General features: G+C 43.4%; 1 protein-coding gene and 1 long non-coding RNA gene across 6 annotated transcripts in view; one reads left to right on the top strand and one right to left on the bottom strand.

Annotated features, from left to right (window-relative positions):
• Window positions 1-17,816, bottom strand: part of LOC119970506 (multiple C2 and transmembrane domain-containing protein 1-like) — an 891,726-nt gene that overhangs the window by 694,751 nt on the left and 179,159 nt on the right. The gene's annotated exons all lie outside the window — the stretch shown is intronic.
• On the top strand, window positions 9,325-10,634 carry LOC119970507. Its single transcript, XR_005461632.1, has 2 exons — window positions 9,325-9,376; window positions 10,221-10,634. It is a non-coding gene; the product is annotated as an uncharacterized LOC119970507 (long non-coding RNA).

The following is a 17,816-nucleotide window of genomic DNA, read 5'->3' as shown; positions in this document are numbered from 1 at the left end:
TGGTGACCAGAATTGGACAGGATTCTGGGCGGGATTCTCTAATCGCGCGGCAGAGTGTCCATGCTATCATAGACGGCGTCGCATGTTACGACGGCGTGAACGGGCCGATCCCACGACTAATTCTGGCCCGCAAAAGGGGCCAGCACAGCTGCTGATGCCGGCACGAACTGGGCGCCGTGGGATCCGTGCATGCTCAGTGGCACCGTCACCAACGCGCGCAGGCGCAGTGCCTTCCTTTAACGTGCTGGCTCTGCCACACCATGGCAAAGGACTACAGGGGCCCTCAGCCGGAGAGGCCGGCCCGCCAATTGCAGCCGGCGCCACGCCAATCATGCCGGCGCCAATGGTGGCGATTCTCTGCTCTGCGGAGAATCGCATGTCGGGGCGGCGCCAGCTGTGGTGATTCTCCGGCCCGGCTCCAGGCTGAGAGAATCCCGCCCAGTATTCCAAATGTGGCAACAGGATCATTTTTGGGTTGGCAAGATGTAACCTGTGAACTGACACAGGGGTCAGCGTGGGGGCCTCAACTATTTACAATCTATATCAAAAATGGACCAAATATGTGGATGCTAAATTTGATGACACAAAGATAGGTAGGAAAGTAAGTTATGAAGAGGACATGAGGAGTCTGCAAAGAGATATGGATAGATTAAGTGAGTGGCGAATCATTTGGCAACAGAGGGCAGGATTCTCCAGTCTTGTCTTAGGCAGGACCTGTTGCAAGTGAGAATGGAAAATTTGGTGTTCCAGCCAAAACTCCATTCATTTCCAGTGACTCCAAAAATTCCCAGCCGTGAACGAGGATGGACGATTTCAGCCAGAGTATGATGTGGAAAAATGTGATCTTATCCACTTTGGCAGGAAGATTGCAGAACTTTGTGGTGCAGAGGACTCTGGATGTCCTAGTACCTGCCTCACAAAAAGTTAATATGCAGATATAAGTGATTAGTAAAGCAAATGGGATGATGTATTTTACTGTAAGGGGAATGTAACATAAAAGTAAGGAAATATTTTGACACCTGTGACAGTGCCTTTGTGAGACCACATCAGGTATATTATCTACAGTTTTCAACTCCTTATTTAAGAAAGGGCATCATTGCATGAGAAGCAGTGCAGAGAAGGTTGACTCAACTGATTCCTGGGATCAAGGGGTTTACTTATGAGAATAGGTTGGACAGATTGCAGTTTTGAAGAATCTGAGCTGATATTATTGAAACATACAACATTCTGAGGAGATTTGGCAGGGTTGCTGCCTTACGGGAAAGACTAAAACTAGAGGACAAAAGGTGTCTCCCAGGAAAACAAATTATCTCAGATGGTTGTTAGATGTGGAATTATTTTCCCCAGAGAGCTGTAGAGGCAGTGTCACTGAATATGTTTAAGGCTGTTAGATACTTTGGACAAGGGAGTCAATGCGTTTAGGCTTAGACAAAAAAGTAGAGGTCATAACCTGATCAGCCATGATTTTACCAAATGACTAAGCAGGCTCCAGGGGCTTCCTAACTTACTTCATATGTTTATATATGAACATGCATGCCTCTCTGGATGGCCCACTAAAGCCATGGAGTCAATCTCCCAAGCTCCTATCCCCCTCTTGGAAGCACAGAGCCTCCAGCTTCAATGGCCTCCCAATGGCCAGTAGAAGACCGCCTCCATGAACCCGCAGCCTCCTACTCAGTGGGTGACCACTGTGCCCAGAAAATCACCCCTCACAGCGCCTCTAATTATTTAAAATGACTGCCTGTCTCTGTTCGGTGGGCAGCCTCTCTGCACCTGGTCCCACTCCTGAGAAATTTCCATAGCAACAGAACTGGTTCAGGGAGCTAGCCTGATCCAGCTACCCTAATATCCCAGCACCTCACACTTCCTCACCTGTTATTGTGGAGCTAAGAAAATCCTACCCATCTTTTCCACTTGTTGGGATGAACATAACTAGACGCTAACAATATGAGATAGTCATCAAGCACTGGCAACAGGGAATTCAGATGAAATTTCTTTACTAAGCGGCGAGAATGTAGAACACACTATCACAGGGAGTGCTTGAAGCAAATAAGGGAAGATTACACGAGTATTTGAGAGTAAATAAGGGTTATGCTAATAGATGCAGATGAAGATAGGAGGCCTAATTCAGTGCCCTGTATCCTACGTAATCCTATGGCACTGCAGGAGTGAATTCCCGTTGACGTTATCCACCTCATCCACTCTAATTTTGCTGCAAGAGCTACACAACCAGCTTGTATGTCATATTCCTAAAGATTTGTGTCTCATTCCAACTCACCTTTGATGGGTGGGAGAAGCTCTTTAGAAATTTGCACCCTAATAATTTAGTGCCAAATTACAGGAAGTTTTCTGCTGTGGAAGACTGATGTCCACTTGGAGCTGAAGCAATATACATCAAACTGATTTACTAAAGTGTTAAACCTGGTGTGAAATTGAATTTAGAAATTAAAATCTTATCATTAAATACTTTGTCAGATACTCCAATACACTGTGATTTCTACATAAAATAAAAGCCTCTGAGCTTATAGTCTCAGACATTACATGTATTATAATACAAGTTGTAATCACAAAGAGGTAATGGACAAAATGTACCAGAAAGCTTGCCATTTTTCACTGTCAGTTTCATAGCTTTAGTCATTTCAGCTGCACCAGCTTTGGGTGATTTCATAAAAACGATTTTACTTTGGAAATATTTTCACCGCATTTCATGTTTTGCTGTGGAATAAACTATAATTGATTTTCTAACACTGAGGAAAGCAGAACAGCCAAGCATTAAATTCAGTTCAATTTATGATGAAACTACAGGGCTGATTTTAACCTGCTTGCTGAGTGGAAATCAGACAGATGGGCTGTTAAAATTGCTTTTGGGACATGTAATGTTCTTGTTGGATGGCCTGAGTTATATTACAAGAACATTTCTAGCTAAAGCTATAAACAATTTATTAACATTAACTATGGGTCAATTATATATACAAAACAACAGATGAATAATAGTATGAACATGGACAAGCAACCTCTCTCCCAGCTTTGTAGTCAGTCTGAGGTCATCTGACTCTAACATTCACTTATATACTAATGAGACTCCTCGTGGTCAGTCGATGAATTACAACACAACCATGATATCACTACAGGACATGTGCACTGATGCCAGCACTGATCACGCTGGTACTAATTTTAAGTTTCCCTTTTGAATAGGTAACATGGGCATCCACCCATAGCTGTTAAGCGTACAAATTGGGCATCAATTATTCTTTCAGGGTATAACAGCAAATTAAACTGAGGACTGAGCTAGAGAAATGCTTGTGGCTTTTCAGTCCTATTGGGGGGAGGAATTTCTCAAGTCCAAGAGCAACCACCTTCATCTACTTCATTCATGAACTCCCCTCCACCATAACTACACCTCAGGGTTCTAAAAGAGACAGCTCAGGAGAATGTGGAGGCATTGGTGGTGATCTTTCAGAAATCATTGGAGGCAGAAAGGGTCCCAGAGGACTGGAAAGTGGCTCATGTATCATCCCTGTTTAAGAAGGGAGGAAGGCAGAAGACGGGAAATTATAGGCCGGTTAGCCTGACTTAGGTCATTGGTAAGATTTTAGAGTCCATTATTAAAGATGAGATCATGGAGTACTTGGAAGTGCATGATGAAATAGGACTGAATCAGCACGGCTTCGTTAAGGGCAGGTCATATCTGACAAATTTGTTAGAGTTCTTTGTGGAGGTAACAAGGAAGTTAGACAAAGGAGAACCAGTGGATTTGGTTTATTTAGATTTCCAGAAGGCATTTGACAAGGTGCCACATAGGAGACTGTTAAATAAGTTAAGAGCCCATGGTGTTAAGGGTATGATCCTGGCATGGATAGAGGATTGACTGACTGGTAGCAGGCAGAGAGTGAGGATAAAGGGGTCTTTTTCAGGAGAGCAGCCGGTGACTAGTGGTGTCCCTCAGGGGTCGGTGCTGGGACCACAACTTTTCACAATATACATTAATGATCTGGAAGAAGGAACTGAAAGCACTTTTGCTAGGTTTGCAGATGATACAAAGATCTGTAGAAGGGCAGGTAGTATTGAGGAAGCAGGCTGGTTGCAGAAGGACATAGACAGGCTCGGAGAGTGGGCAAAGAAGTGACAGATGGGATACAATGTGGAAAAGTGTGAGGTTCTGCACTTTGGAAGGAGAAATGGAGGCATAGACTATTTTCTAAATGGGGAGATGCTTAGGAAATCAGAAGCACAAACGGACTCTTAAGGTTAACATGCAGGTTCAGTCGGCAGTTAGGAAGGCAAATGTTAGCATTCATGTCGAGAGGGCAAGAATACAAGGCCAGGGATGTAATTCTGAGGCTATATAAGGCTCTGGTCAGACACCATTTGGAGTATTGTGAGCAGTTTTGGGCACCGTATCTAAGAAAGGATGTGCTGGCCTTAGAAAGGGTCCAGAGGAGGTACACAAGAATGATTCCTCAAATGAAGAGCTTGTCATATGAGGAATGGTTGAGGACTTTGGGTCTGTACTGGTTGGCGTTTAGAAGGATGAGGGGGGATCTTATTGAAACTTACAAGATACTGCAAGGCCCGGATAGAGTGGATGTGGAGAGGATGTTTCCACTTATAGGAAAAACACGATCTCAGACTAAAGGGACGATCCTATAAAACAGAGATGAGGAGGAATTACATCAGCCAGAGGGCGGTGAATCTGTGGAACTCTTTGCCGCAGAAGGCTGTGGAGGCCAAATCACTGAGTATCTTTAAGACAGAAATTGATAGGTTTTTGATCAATAAGGGGATCAGGAGTTATGGGGAGAAGGAGAATGGGGATGAGAAAAATATCAGCCATGATTGAATGGCGGAGCATACTCGATGGGTCGAGTGGCCTAATTCTGCTCCTATGTCTTATAAGATCAGAAGTGGGGATGTTCGCTGATGATTGCACAATGTTCAGCACCACTTGTAATGCCTCAGATACTGAAGCAGTCCGTATCAATATGCAGCAAGACCTGGACAATATTCAGGCTTGGGCTAATAAGTGGAAATTAACATTCACACCACACAAGTGCTGGGCAATGACAATCTCCAAGGAGAGAAAATTTAACCCTTGAAAAGTTACTGGTGAGCCACTTTGTTTCGTTGCTGCAGTCCATTTGTGTAGGTATATACACAGTTATATTAGGGAGAAAGTTCCACGTTTTTTTTTACCCAGCAATAATGAAGAGATGGCGGTATAGTACCAAGTCAGGATGGTGTGGTACTTGGAGGGGAACTTGCAGGTTATAGTGTTCCATGCATCTCCTGGCTTTGCCACAGGTTTGGAAGGTGCTGTTAAAGGGGCATCGGCAAGTTGCTGCAGTGTGCCTTGTATATAACACACACTGCTGCCACTGTGCATCAGCGATGGAGGGAATGAATACTTCAGATAGTGGATGGAGTGCTTATCAAGCTGCTATGTCCTGGATGGTGTTGAGCTTCGAGTGTTTAGGAGCTGCACTCAACCAGGCAAGTGGAGAGTATTCCATCACTTTCCTCGCCTGTGGGTTGGAGATGGTGGACAGGCTTTGGGGAGTCAGGAGGTGAGTTATTCACTCAGCCTTTGATTAGCTCTTATAACCACATTTGGTTTCTGCTCAATGTAACTCCAAAGATGTAAATTGTGGGGTATTCAAGTGATGGTAATGCTGTTGAATGTCAAGGAGAGATGATTAGATTAACTCTTGTTAGAGATGGTCCATTTCCTGGAACTTTTGTGGCATGCACAGTACTTCCTACTCATCAGCCTAAGTCTGATGTTGTCCAGGTCTTGATGCATTTGGACATGGACTGCTTCAGTATCTGAGGAGTCATGAACGGTGCTGAACATTGTGTAGTCATCAGTGAACAACCTCATTTCTGACAACACGATGGATGGAAGATCATTGACGTAGCAGCTGAAGATGTTGGGCCTTGGACCCTGAGGAACTCCTGCTGTGATGTCCTGGGACCAAGATGATTGTCCTCCAACCACCACAACTATTTTCTTTTAGAACAAAGAAAAATACAGCACAGGAATAGGCCCTTCGGCCCACCAAGCCTGTACCGCTCATGATATCAACCTTGGCGTGATGTCAAGGGCAGTCAATCTCACTTCACCTAAATGTTGATATTCTGCTATAATCGTCATCTATGTTATTTCCCCAGGGTTTGGACAGCAGTGAGAACCCTGCAGAACCTCACTCTCTGTACTTTTCAATTGTCTGATGTGAAAGGTAGTAAATTATTTAACCCTTGAATAGATTGTAAAGGTTTCTAATAACCTGGCTGAATACAGTTTGAAAATACATTTCCTCAAACTCTTCCTTTGCATTCAATCTTTTCCACAGTGTGAGTTTTGGCATCTGTTTTGTGCAGAGGGGTGTCTGAAAAGCAGGTTCACAACAATTCATTCCACATGAGCTTTTTGAACAAATCAGAAGAACACCTCAGCTCTGAAATTATATTGTGAAATTTCAGTGATCAACTGCTTAATGCATTTGTCTGATATTTCTGTCTCTGCAATTTTTGTGGAGGTGTAAATCTTTTTATTTGAAATGGGTTGATTCCTTCACTAAAAGAATGAAGGGATCATTTTCAGACAAACTCATTGCCCACTAGTGCCCATGAGTGCCGTTGTGTGAAAATATGCTTGAAATAGAAAAATCACCTCCAGACCTTGGAATACAATAGTGTTAAGGATAAAAAATTGGATATAAAATTCTGCCCTTAAAGGAACAGATGCATGAATTCATAATTCTGGTGAACTACATTTGTAACACGAGGTGCAGTTTAGGCAGAATCTGGATATAAATGCAGCACATATATTCCCACTTCTCCAGGTTATAATGAAGATCATCTTTGTAAAAACCACAGCCTATAGAATCGACATGTTTTCTACCTATGCATTGGCATGAAATGAATAGAATTAACTGATATAGCGTAGAAGTTAACAGATTTTGAAATATGAATGAGTTATACCCATAACCTCTGATATTCAATTATCCACAATCTTTTGCACTGATCAAAGTCAATTTGACCAAAGTAGTGCTTGGTCACAAAACTGCCAGGCCCCAGGTCAGTATGACAAGTTATTACCTATCTGCCCATTTTACATGCATTCAGCACATTAAGTCAGAGTGTCCAAGATACTGGCACCTGTTGTTACATTGGCTTTGGCTTTCAGGTAAAAATAACAGTAAGACTATCAATGCTCACCACTATTAATGAGTAAATCAAGTGTAGTACATTAAGAAGTTGCTGTCCAAGACGTCCTGCTCCTTCAGAGGATGCCCAATGACAAATTGAAATGGGACGTAGTCAATTGACCCGAGCCCAGCAATCAATTAAAACCGACAGGCCGGTTTCTTCAGCTGCATCAACTAATTGAATTTTTTTTCCTTTTAATTAGTTTAATTCAGATATCCTGAGACACCACTGGTCATGTTTCCAGTCAATAATCAATTATATTTAATCTTCATTGCACCCGTGTGCTGTTTTATGGGAGAGTTTACATTTGGACTTTTGCAAATACGTCTGCATGGAACATACGTGTAAATCCACCTCAGCAAAACCGGCGCAGCATCCAGTACATTCTAAGCACATTTTCCTGATTGTGCTTCTCATAGGAACTCCAGGCTCAAATGTTTAGATTTAGATTTAGAACAGTACAGCACAGAACAGGCCCTTCGGCCCTCGATGTTGTGCCGAGCAATGATCACCCCACTCAAACTCACGTATCCACCCTATACCCGTAACCCAACAACTCCCCCTTAACCTTACTTTTTAGGACACTACGGGCAATTTAGCATGGCCAATCCACCTAACCCGCACATCTTTGGACTGTGGGAGGAAACCGGAGCACCCGGAGGAAACCCACGCACACACGGGGAGGACGTGCAGACTCTGCACAGACAGTGACCCAGCCGGGAACCGAACCTGGGACCCTGGAGCTGTGAAGCATTGATGCTAACCACTATGCTACCGTGCTGCCGTGTTTACTCTGCTGCTACGACAGATATCATTAACGTAATTATTTCATGAACAGTGAGATCAATGTCTGTATAGAGCAATCAACAGGCAACAGCAACATCAGAATGGAGACTGGCTTTGGAGAGATTTACACAGGATTGGATAAGATCAAATTGGATTATAGGCACAGAAACAAGCCACTCAGCCCAGCCAGTTTTTTTTGTTTTTTTATGCTCCATTCGAGCATCCTCTCATATAAAGCTACCATCGTAACCACTTCTTAATTTCTCTCCCATTGGCGTGTCTAGTTTCCCCTTATCCATACTATATGCTTCATGCATTCCTTGTGATAGTGAGTGCCACCTGGGGAAATAATTTTCTCTCGAATTTCCTATTGATTTTTTTTGTGTGACTGTCTTGTAATGATGGTGACTAGTTATGCTCTTTCCCACGAAAGGAAACATTTTCTCAGTATCTACTCTATCAAAAGCTTTCATAATTTTAAAGACCTAATTAAGTCACCCTTCAGCCTTCTTTCTTCAAGAGAGAAGACACCCAGTCTGTCAATCCTTTCCTGATATGTAAACCCACAACATTTTATAACAAGAATCACCTAATTTAAAAGACTATGCACTACACACTTCAATATCCTTGTTACACCACAGTGTTTAATTAGTACAGTTGTCTATTCTTGTTTTTATATATGTAATAACCCTCACGGATCCACGGGGACACTCCAATTGGTCTCTCTGTCGAACTCTAATCTGGAATCTGAGCTCCCCCACTAGTGATGGAGGCCCACCAGCTGGGTCTTGTAACAGTGCCTTATAAAAGCCGGCCTAGATTGGGACTGCTGTGATCTTTGGACTGTAAGTCACATTGCAGCCCTTGTTTTTGTTGTTGAATTACTTTGTTTGAATTTACCTTCTCAGGTCAGCTGGGCTTTTATAATACACTGCATGGGACAATGAATCCTTGTGCAATTTCATAATGGATTTCTTAAGTCTACAGTTTTAGTCTCCATATTTAAGGAAGAATATGCTTGCATTGGATGCAGAGCAGCAAAAGTTCACTAGATTGTTCCCTGGGATGAAAGGTTGACATATGATGAGAAACTAAGTAAATTGGGCCTAAGCTGTCTGGAGTTGAGGAAAATTAAAGGTGCTTTCATTGCAACATACAAGATTCTGAAAGCGATTGGCAGTGAAGTCCAAGATGAGATGAGGAGATATTTCTTCACTCAGAGTTGCCGATTCTCTATTGCAAAAGAAATGTGCTTGCCTCAGCATTTGGTAAATTTGAGGCTGAGGCAGACACATGTTTGGTGTCTCAGGGAATCAAAGAATAAGGAAACACGACGGGAAAATGGAGTTGAAGCTGAGGATCAGCCATCATTGTAAGGAAGGTAAAGCAGGTTTGAAGAACCCTATGGTCCACTAATACTCCTATTTCTTATGTTGTTTTGAAAGTAATTCTCTCATAACAATATCTTGCTTGGCCTGTATGTACACTCAGTAAAGCTTGGTATGCTAGAAAACCCCTTGAATTCTTATCAATTGTTACGACAAAAACATTGGTAAATTTAAGCATCAGGACCACTTCATATATAGGTCTGACTTTGATTGATTTTATGTGATATTCGTGTTGATATTTGAACAAAATGTGAGTCCCAGTATTCCACCCTGGCCCTGGGTATTATCTCAAGTGCACCTAACAGAGGAGAGCGTGGAAAATGAGTTAGGATCTACATTATTCCTGTGTCATAGGCCTATGAACATATGAAAACAATGGACAATTTTACTTTAAAATGGCAGAATGAAATATGACCCATTTATCTTGACCCAAGATGGAATCTGGGGGATCAGGGGACTTTTGTGATTTTCGAAAAGGCAAAGGTTAGCTCATTTCTCTGAAAAGCCATTGGTTTGTAAATATCTAAGTGAAGGACCCTCCTTTGAAAATACATTCAGGATACAAGATCACCTGTGGAATTTACAGTTCCGATTGTCTGGCAAGTTACAGGAACTTAAATATAATTGTCGCCCTAGAAGCAATGTCTGCGAACCTGAAATCTAACTAATAAGCCATTTTTATCACAAGCAGTTGTGGACAGCCACCATTCATCCTCTATTATGTTGAAATAGCTTCTAAGATTATATCACTGTGTGCATAACAGATGTATTGATTCTGTGGTCATATAATCAAAACTGAAGAGATAATATGGGTTACTATTCCAAATATCATTCCAGAGGCATATCAGTGTGGGACAAGCAACACAGAGGCGACCACCACCCAGAAAGGAGAACAGAACACTGCCCATACGGTCATCTCAGGAAGTGAGAGAGGGGCTAACTTGTTTCCACCTGCAAGGATGTATCTGTCTTCTCCAGAATTTCAGCCACAACTTTGTATGACTACCCAGAGACTTTCAACCTCTATTGATCTTCAAAGAACCAAGCGAAGGAATCTTAAATGACTAATTAAGAATTCATTTCTTATTATACTGTTAATAACGAAGTGCATGCATCACCTTTAGAACTCATCTTTTCTTGCGTGTTTGATGTGTGTGTGTGTGTGTGGGCGTTAGTGTTTTCATTGTATTTACTTTTCCGGTATTGTGTAAATAAATGTTTATTTTTTCTTTGAACTAAACTTACCAGAAATTCTGTTTCCTGTCTATTCATTAAAGGCATTACATAAAGGTTTAAAACATTCCATCAAAAAAATATTGTTGTGAACAACTGAGAGGTGAGGAAAAAGGGAAATAATCATCTCACCACTTCTATCCATCTATCATTGACAGATTTTCAGCTCTTACAGAGGAGGCTGGCAAAGTCTGGGAACAAATCTTTGGTCAGTATCCCCGATATCCAGACGATGGTTCTGCGAGAGTTCCTGGCCACCTGGAGCTACAGGTGCCAACCCTATTTGAAGCTCCAGGGATGGATCTTGCCATGTTTGTTTGGGGGAGGGTGGGGGAGGGGGGGGGGGGGGGGGGGGGGGGAAGAAGAAATTAACATGACAGTGACATCTGTCTTGGAGACCTAAAATGTTGAAGTAGCTCAAATTCTGCATAGGACTCTCAGCAAGAAGAGCTGTAGAAATATTCTACATCCTTCTCCTTGCCATATGGTTCTGATTCTGAAATAGAAGATCGTGACAGCTAAAACAAGAATTAATCTTCTAGTTCTTCAAATGGCAGTTACATGACAAAGGCAAGGGATTACCATGGAAACAGAAAATGTCAACTATTTAATATTGACAAAAGAAAAAAGTGCAAATGCTGAAAATCTGAACCTTTAATTAACCTGTGGGATATGAGCATCATGGTTACGGCAAACTGTTATTGCCCATTCCTAATTGACCTTGAAAAAGATGTCGTGAGCCTCTGCCTTCAATACAACTGAGTGGTTTGCAAGGTCATTTCAGAGGGCATTTATGAGTCAATCACATTACTGTGGGTTGGGAGTTACATGTAGGGCAGACTGAGTAAGAGCGGTAAATTGCCTTCCCGAAAATACATTAGTGAGCCAAATGTGCTGTTTTTAACTGACAATCCAGTAGTTTGATGGCCATCATTATGAATATGAGCTTTTTAATCCAGATCTTATTTAATTAATTTATTTGAAGAACAAATCCCTCCTGTAACACAGGAGTGCTAATTTTTCTCCAAATTAACTTGCCGAATTTCAATTACAGCTAAACGCACCTAACTGGGGAAAAGAAATAAAACTTCACTGAAATGAAAGAAAAAAGAAACTAGCACAGATAAAGTGCAAAACAAAATATAAGACTGTCAAATCCAAAATGACATTAATGGTGTGGTTGGGTGGACAGAGAAATGGCAAATGAAATTCAACCTGGAAAAGTGTGCGGTAATACATTTGGGGAGGGCAAAGTGATAAAAAACATATGGAATGCTTTCTTTTATTGGACAAGGGATTGAATACAAAAGCAGAAATGTAATGATGGAACTCTATAAAACACTGGTAGGCCAGAGCTGAAATTTAGTGTATAGTTCTGGTCACCTACTACAGGAAGGACATGATTGCTCTGAAGAGTGCAGAGGAGATTTACAAGAACGTAGCCAGAGCTTGCAAATTATAGCTATGAGGAGAGGTTGGATAGGCAAGGGTTGTTTTCCTTATAACAGAGGAGGCTAAGTGGTGACCGAATTGAGCTGTAACAAATTGAGGGGCCCAAACAGGATAGACAGGAAAAACCTATTTTCCTCAGCTGAGTGATAAATTACCCGGTGCCATAGAATTAAGGTGATTGGTAGAAGGGTTAGAGGGCACATGGGGAAAACATTTTCACCCAGTGGGTGGTGGGCATTTGCAATTCACTGCCTAAGTTGGTGGTTGAGGCTGAAACACTCAACTGATTTAAATGGGACCTGGGGCGGGATTCTCCGACCCCCCCACCGGGTCGGAGAATCGCCGGGGGTGGGGGGGGTGAATCCCGCCCCTGCCCGCTACCGAATACTCCGGCGCCGAAGATTTGGCGGGGGCAGGAATCACACCGCGCGGGTCGGCGGCCGCTGGCAGCAGCCCTCCGGCGATTCTCCAGCCCATGATGGGCCGAGTGGCCGCCTGTTTTTGTTTTGCCGGTCCCGCCGGCGTAAATTAGAGTACATCCTTACCGGCGGGACCTGGCGGCGCAGACGGCACCCCCGGGGGGGGGCGGGGGATCTGGCCCCGGGAGGTGCCCCCACGGTGGTCTGGTCTGTGATCGGGGCCCACTGATGCGCGGGCGGGCCTGCGCCATGGGGGCACTATATTCATCCGCGTCGGCTGCTATTCCTCCGCGATAGCCGACGCGGAGACAAACCCCCCCCGTGCATGCACTGGGATGACGCCAGCACACGCTGGCACTCCGGCGCATGCGCCAATGCGCCAGCCGGCGGAGGCCCTTCGGCACGGTTGGCGTGGCGCCAAGCCCCTTCCCCGTCTGCCGGTGCGGTGTGGCACCGTTCACGATGACGCCATACATGTTGGTTGAGGGAATGGTGGAATGGGGTTGGACCGGCGTCGTGTAAAAAAAGGCATGATCGCCGATTCTCTGACCCGGCGCAGTCTGAGAGAATCCTGCCCCCTACTCTTCCCCAGCTTGTGTACGAAAACTGGTCAAAATCCTCCAAGGTGCTGCTGATATTGCCAATGCCCTCAGTGAGATGCGATATACAATAGATCGTCGGCATACAGCCTCCCCCCTCCCCCCCCCCAAACAATCCCTCTCCAACCTCTTGCTGTTCTATCGCTAGGGCAAATAGTAATAGGGAGAGCGGGCACCCCACCTTGTCCCACGGTGCATCCCAAAATACCCAAGCACACCCGGTTCATCTGCACGCTCGCTAACGGCACCCCTCTGCAAGTTCTCCCTATGTTTGTGTGGGTTTCCTCCGGATGCTCCGATTTCCTTCTACAAGTCCCAAAAGACATGCTTGTTAGGTAAATTGGACATTCTGAATTCTCCCTCTGTGTACCTGAACAGGTGCCGGATTGCGGTAACTAGGGGATTTTCACAGTAACTTCATTGTAGTGTTAATGTAAGCCTACTTGTGACACTAATAAAGATTATTATTATTACTATACAGCATCTGAACCCAGCCCCCAAACCCCTGCCCGAACCCAAATCGTCCTGACACCTCCCACAGATACTCCCACTTCACCTGGTTGAAAGCCTTTTGTGCATCCATTGCTACTGCCACCCCCACTTCCTGCCCGTCCAGCGACATCATAATCATATTCAGTAATCTCCTTAAATTTGCCGACAACTGCCTCCCTTTCACAAACCCACAATTAACCAATCTTCTATACATGTTAATGTACTAACCCCCAACTCTAATCTTATTACGTAGCCTTTTGTGTGGTACCTTATTGAACACTTTTTGGAAATCCAAGTACTTTATACATACTGGTTTTCCTTCATCTGCCCTGCTCATTGCCACCTCAAAGGATTCTTCGGAAAATATCAGGTATGTTTTCCCCCTCATGAAACCATGCTGACTCTGCTTGATTATATTATGCATTTCTAAGTGCTCTGTTACTACATCCTATATAATGGACTCTAACATTTTCCCAATGATAGAAGTTAATCTAACTGCCCTATAGTCACTTGTTTTTTTATCTCCCTCCTTTTTTGAATAAAGGTATTACATTGGCAATTTTCAGGTCCTCTGGGGCTTTTCTGGAATTTAAGGATTTCAGTGCATCCATTATGTCCAGGGGAGCTATTGGCCTTTAGCCACATTAGCCTCCATAGTACTTTTACGCTAGTGATTGTTATTGCATTTATTTTCTACCCCTTTCTTCCCCTTGATTATTTAGTAAGAAGTCTTACAACACCAGTTAAGATCCAACAGGTTTGTTTCAAACACGAGCTTCACTGCTCCTTCCTCATTCCACCTGAAGAAGGAGCAGTGCTCCGAAAGCTAGTGTTTGAAACAAACCTGTTGGACTTTAAGCTTGTGTTGTAAGACTTCTTACTGTGCTCACCCCAGTCCAACGCCAGCATCTCCACATCTTGATTATTTAGTATTTTTGGAATATTATTAGTGTCTTCCACCATGAATGCTGATGCAAAATATTTGTTTAATTCCTCGGCCATTTCCTGGTTTCCCATTATTATTTCCCCAGTCTATTCTCTAAGGGGCCTATGTTCATTCTGGTCTCTGCCTTCCGTTTTATACATTTGAACAAATTCTTGCTGTCTGTTTTTATATTACTTGCTGGATTACCCTCATAGTTTATTCTCTCCCTCTATTTTTTTTTGGTCATCTTTTGTTGGTTTTTAGAACTATCCTAAACCTCTGGCTTACCACTATTTTTTGCCACATTACTTGTTTTTTCTTTCAATTTAACACTATCCTCCCCTTTCTTGGTCAATCATGGTCAATTTATCTGCTTCCTTGGATCCTTCTTCCTTATTGGAATATTTTTTTGTTGTGAGCCATCAACTATTTTCAGAAATGCCTGCCGTTGCTGATCAACCATCTTTTCTGCTAAACTCATTTCCCAATCCACTCCAGCCAACTCTGCCCTCATTCCTTCATAATTACCCTTATTTGAGTGTGGAACAATTGTTTCTGACCCAAGTTTCTCACTCTCAAATTGAATGCTATGGTCACTGCTTCCTAGGAGATTAAAGGGTGACAAGGTGGCACAGTGGTCAACATTGTTACCTCACAGTGCCAGGGACTCCATTCCGGCCTTGGGAGACTGTCTGTGTGGAATTTGCACGTTCTCCCCATATCTAAGTGCATTGCCTCCGGTGCTCCGATTTCCTCCCACAGGTGGGTTGGCAATGCTAAATTGAACCCTTAGTTTCCAAACATGTGCAGGTTAGGTGGATTAGCCATGATCAATGTGGGCCTAGGTAGAATCCACTTTTGAAGGGTCGGTGGAGGTGCGAGTGTCCTTCCTTTTGCATTGCAGTGATTCTGCGGCTCTAAAGTAAAAATATAAGGAATTTGGGGGCTGGGACAATTGAAGGCCAAGGAGAAATTGTACTCAAAAAGAACTGTCCACATGATGGACACAGGTGAAAGGGGGCCTGGCACATCTTTTAAGTGCATGCATATCTATTGCTTTAATTATTTGTACTCATATGCTAATAGCCCAGAAATTAACAGTATTCATTCAAAATTATAAGGATATTTCCTTCTCAAAAAGGGGAAAGGAAACTGTAAGAATTGTAGGTGGGAAGTGCCAAACCAAGTCGATCGTAATCAGATAATTCTAGAAGCTTTTCTGTATTATCCAAAATATATAATCAAGAAATTAGTGAACAACCTGTATTTTAGAAATAACTATATGAGCCAAAAATTAGCTGTGAGAAGTCAACAAGAATATTTCCTTCTCAAAGAGGGGAGTTGTAAGGGACTAGGGGCTTTAATAAATTTAGCTAACATAGCATTGACTCTCGCTCTGGGAAAGCAATTTCTGACCATTCGCTGGAAACATCACGGTCATTTGGTTCAATCTTCCATGTTAGCATTTCTAAATTAGTAGAATGGCTTCTGTGTACCCCTCATCAATGCAAGTGTTTACAAAGGACCAGGATATGAAACTCAGCATGACGTGAATTAAAAAGCTGACCTCAAGCCAGGGTGACAAATGGGATGGAGGAGGTAACCATCCTGACATCGTGGGTACTTGTCCCGTATCCATTGGTCAGAAGGGATTGAACAGGTGATTGACACTGACAGGGCTGGGAGGTGGCAGTGCTCGTCAGATAGAAGAGGGATCAGAGGAGGTGGAGGAAAACCGAGGAAAAAGAGTTCCCTTACACTTTGACTCGAGGCCAGAGTGCTGCTTCACAAGCTACTGAGATCAACACATTCTGTATTACTCATCTGTTTGGCCTCTGGGATCAATAAACCATTTCACCTGTCGCAAATCATATACCTCTTCTGTTTAATTAAGTAATGCATCATTTCCAAACTGTTACTTTGTAACAATCTTAGTATGCTATCAAAAACTGCTTACTATTAGTTGATTGCCTATCTGTGATGCCCCCCCTCTCCCAAATCTAAAATCTTACACCTCTAATTTGATTCCAACCTGTGCAGGAGTTTATCAAAAGCCTTCAGAAAGTCCAAATACACCGCTTCCACTGAGATTGGCAAAGCGCTCGTCGACAACTGTGCTCAGAGCCATTCCCAGCTGGAAACAAAATAAGAATGATAATCTTTATTGTCACAAGTAGGTTTACATTAACACTGCAATGAAGTTACTGTGAAAAGACTCTAGTCGCCACAGACCTGCGCCTGTTCGGGTACACAGTGGGAGAATTCAGAATGTCCAAATTACCTAACAGTACATCTTTCGGGACTTGTGGGAGGAAAACGGAGCAACCGGAGGAAACCCACAGAGACGCAGTGAGAACGCAGGGAGACTCCGCACAGACACTGACCCAAGACGGGAATCAAACCTGAGACTCTGGCACTGTGAAGCTAACCACTGTGCTACTGTGCTACCCAACAGGACATGAACAGCTCTCCCAGAAAGCAGAATTCGAGACTAGAAACTGTTGATTTGAAAAACTCGGAGAAAAACTACGCTGATCCGAAGAAAGGCTCCCAAAACGTAAAGATAACTCGTGGGTGATAACTATTTACTGGATTTAGAGGTAGTTATTTTGGGACAGGGGACATTTTGCAATGTTCAAGAATGCATATATATATAGGAACAGGATTAATTCCAGAATATAAAGTGTGTGTGTCATTATTATAGTAATTACGTGTACCTTTCTTTTGTATTGTGGCCTTTCTTGTTGTGTTTTTTTACATGTTAATAAACATGCTTTTACTTGAATGGTTGTAACATCGGAACAGTAGTAGGCTGTTCGGCCCCTCAAGCCTGCTCCGCCATTCAATAGGATCATGGCTAAACTGACATTCCTCATGTCCACTTTCCTGCCCTTTCCCCATAACCCTTGATTCCCTTACTGATCAAGAATATATCAATCTTAGCCTTAAATATACTCAAGGACTCTGCCCTCACAGCTTTCTGTGGAAAGGAGCTGCAAAGAATCACAATCTTCACAGAGGAAATTGCACCTGATTGCAGTCTTAAATTGGCACCCCTTTATTCTGAGACAATGTGCTCTGGTCCGAGACTCTCCCATGAGGGGAAACATCCTCCCAGCATTTACCCTGTCAAGCCGCTTAAAAATCCAATGGGCGCGATTCTCCCACACAGGGAGAAATCGTAAGGCTGGCGTCAAATCCGGGCGGGTTTGACGCCAGCCCCCCCCTCCCTGTCCGGGAACCGATTCTGGTCCCCGGTCGGGGCTAGCATGCCGCCGCCGTAAACTCCGGCATCGTGGGCTTAACGAATTTC

The sequence above is a fragment of the Scyliorhinus canicula genome, chromosome 8, assembly GCF_902713615.1.
Source record: "Scyliorhinus canicula chromosome 8, sScyCan1.1, whole genome shotgun sequence".
Classification (NCBI taxonomy): Eukaryota; Metazoa; Chordata; class Chondrichthyes; order Carcharhiniformes; family Scyliorhinidae; genus Scyliorhinus; species Scyliorhinus canicula.
This window is presented reverse-complemented; position numbering and strand designations above follow the sequence as displayed.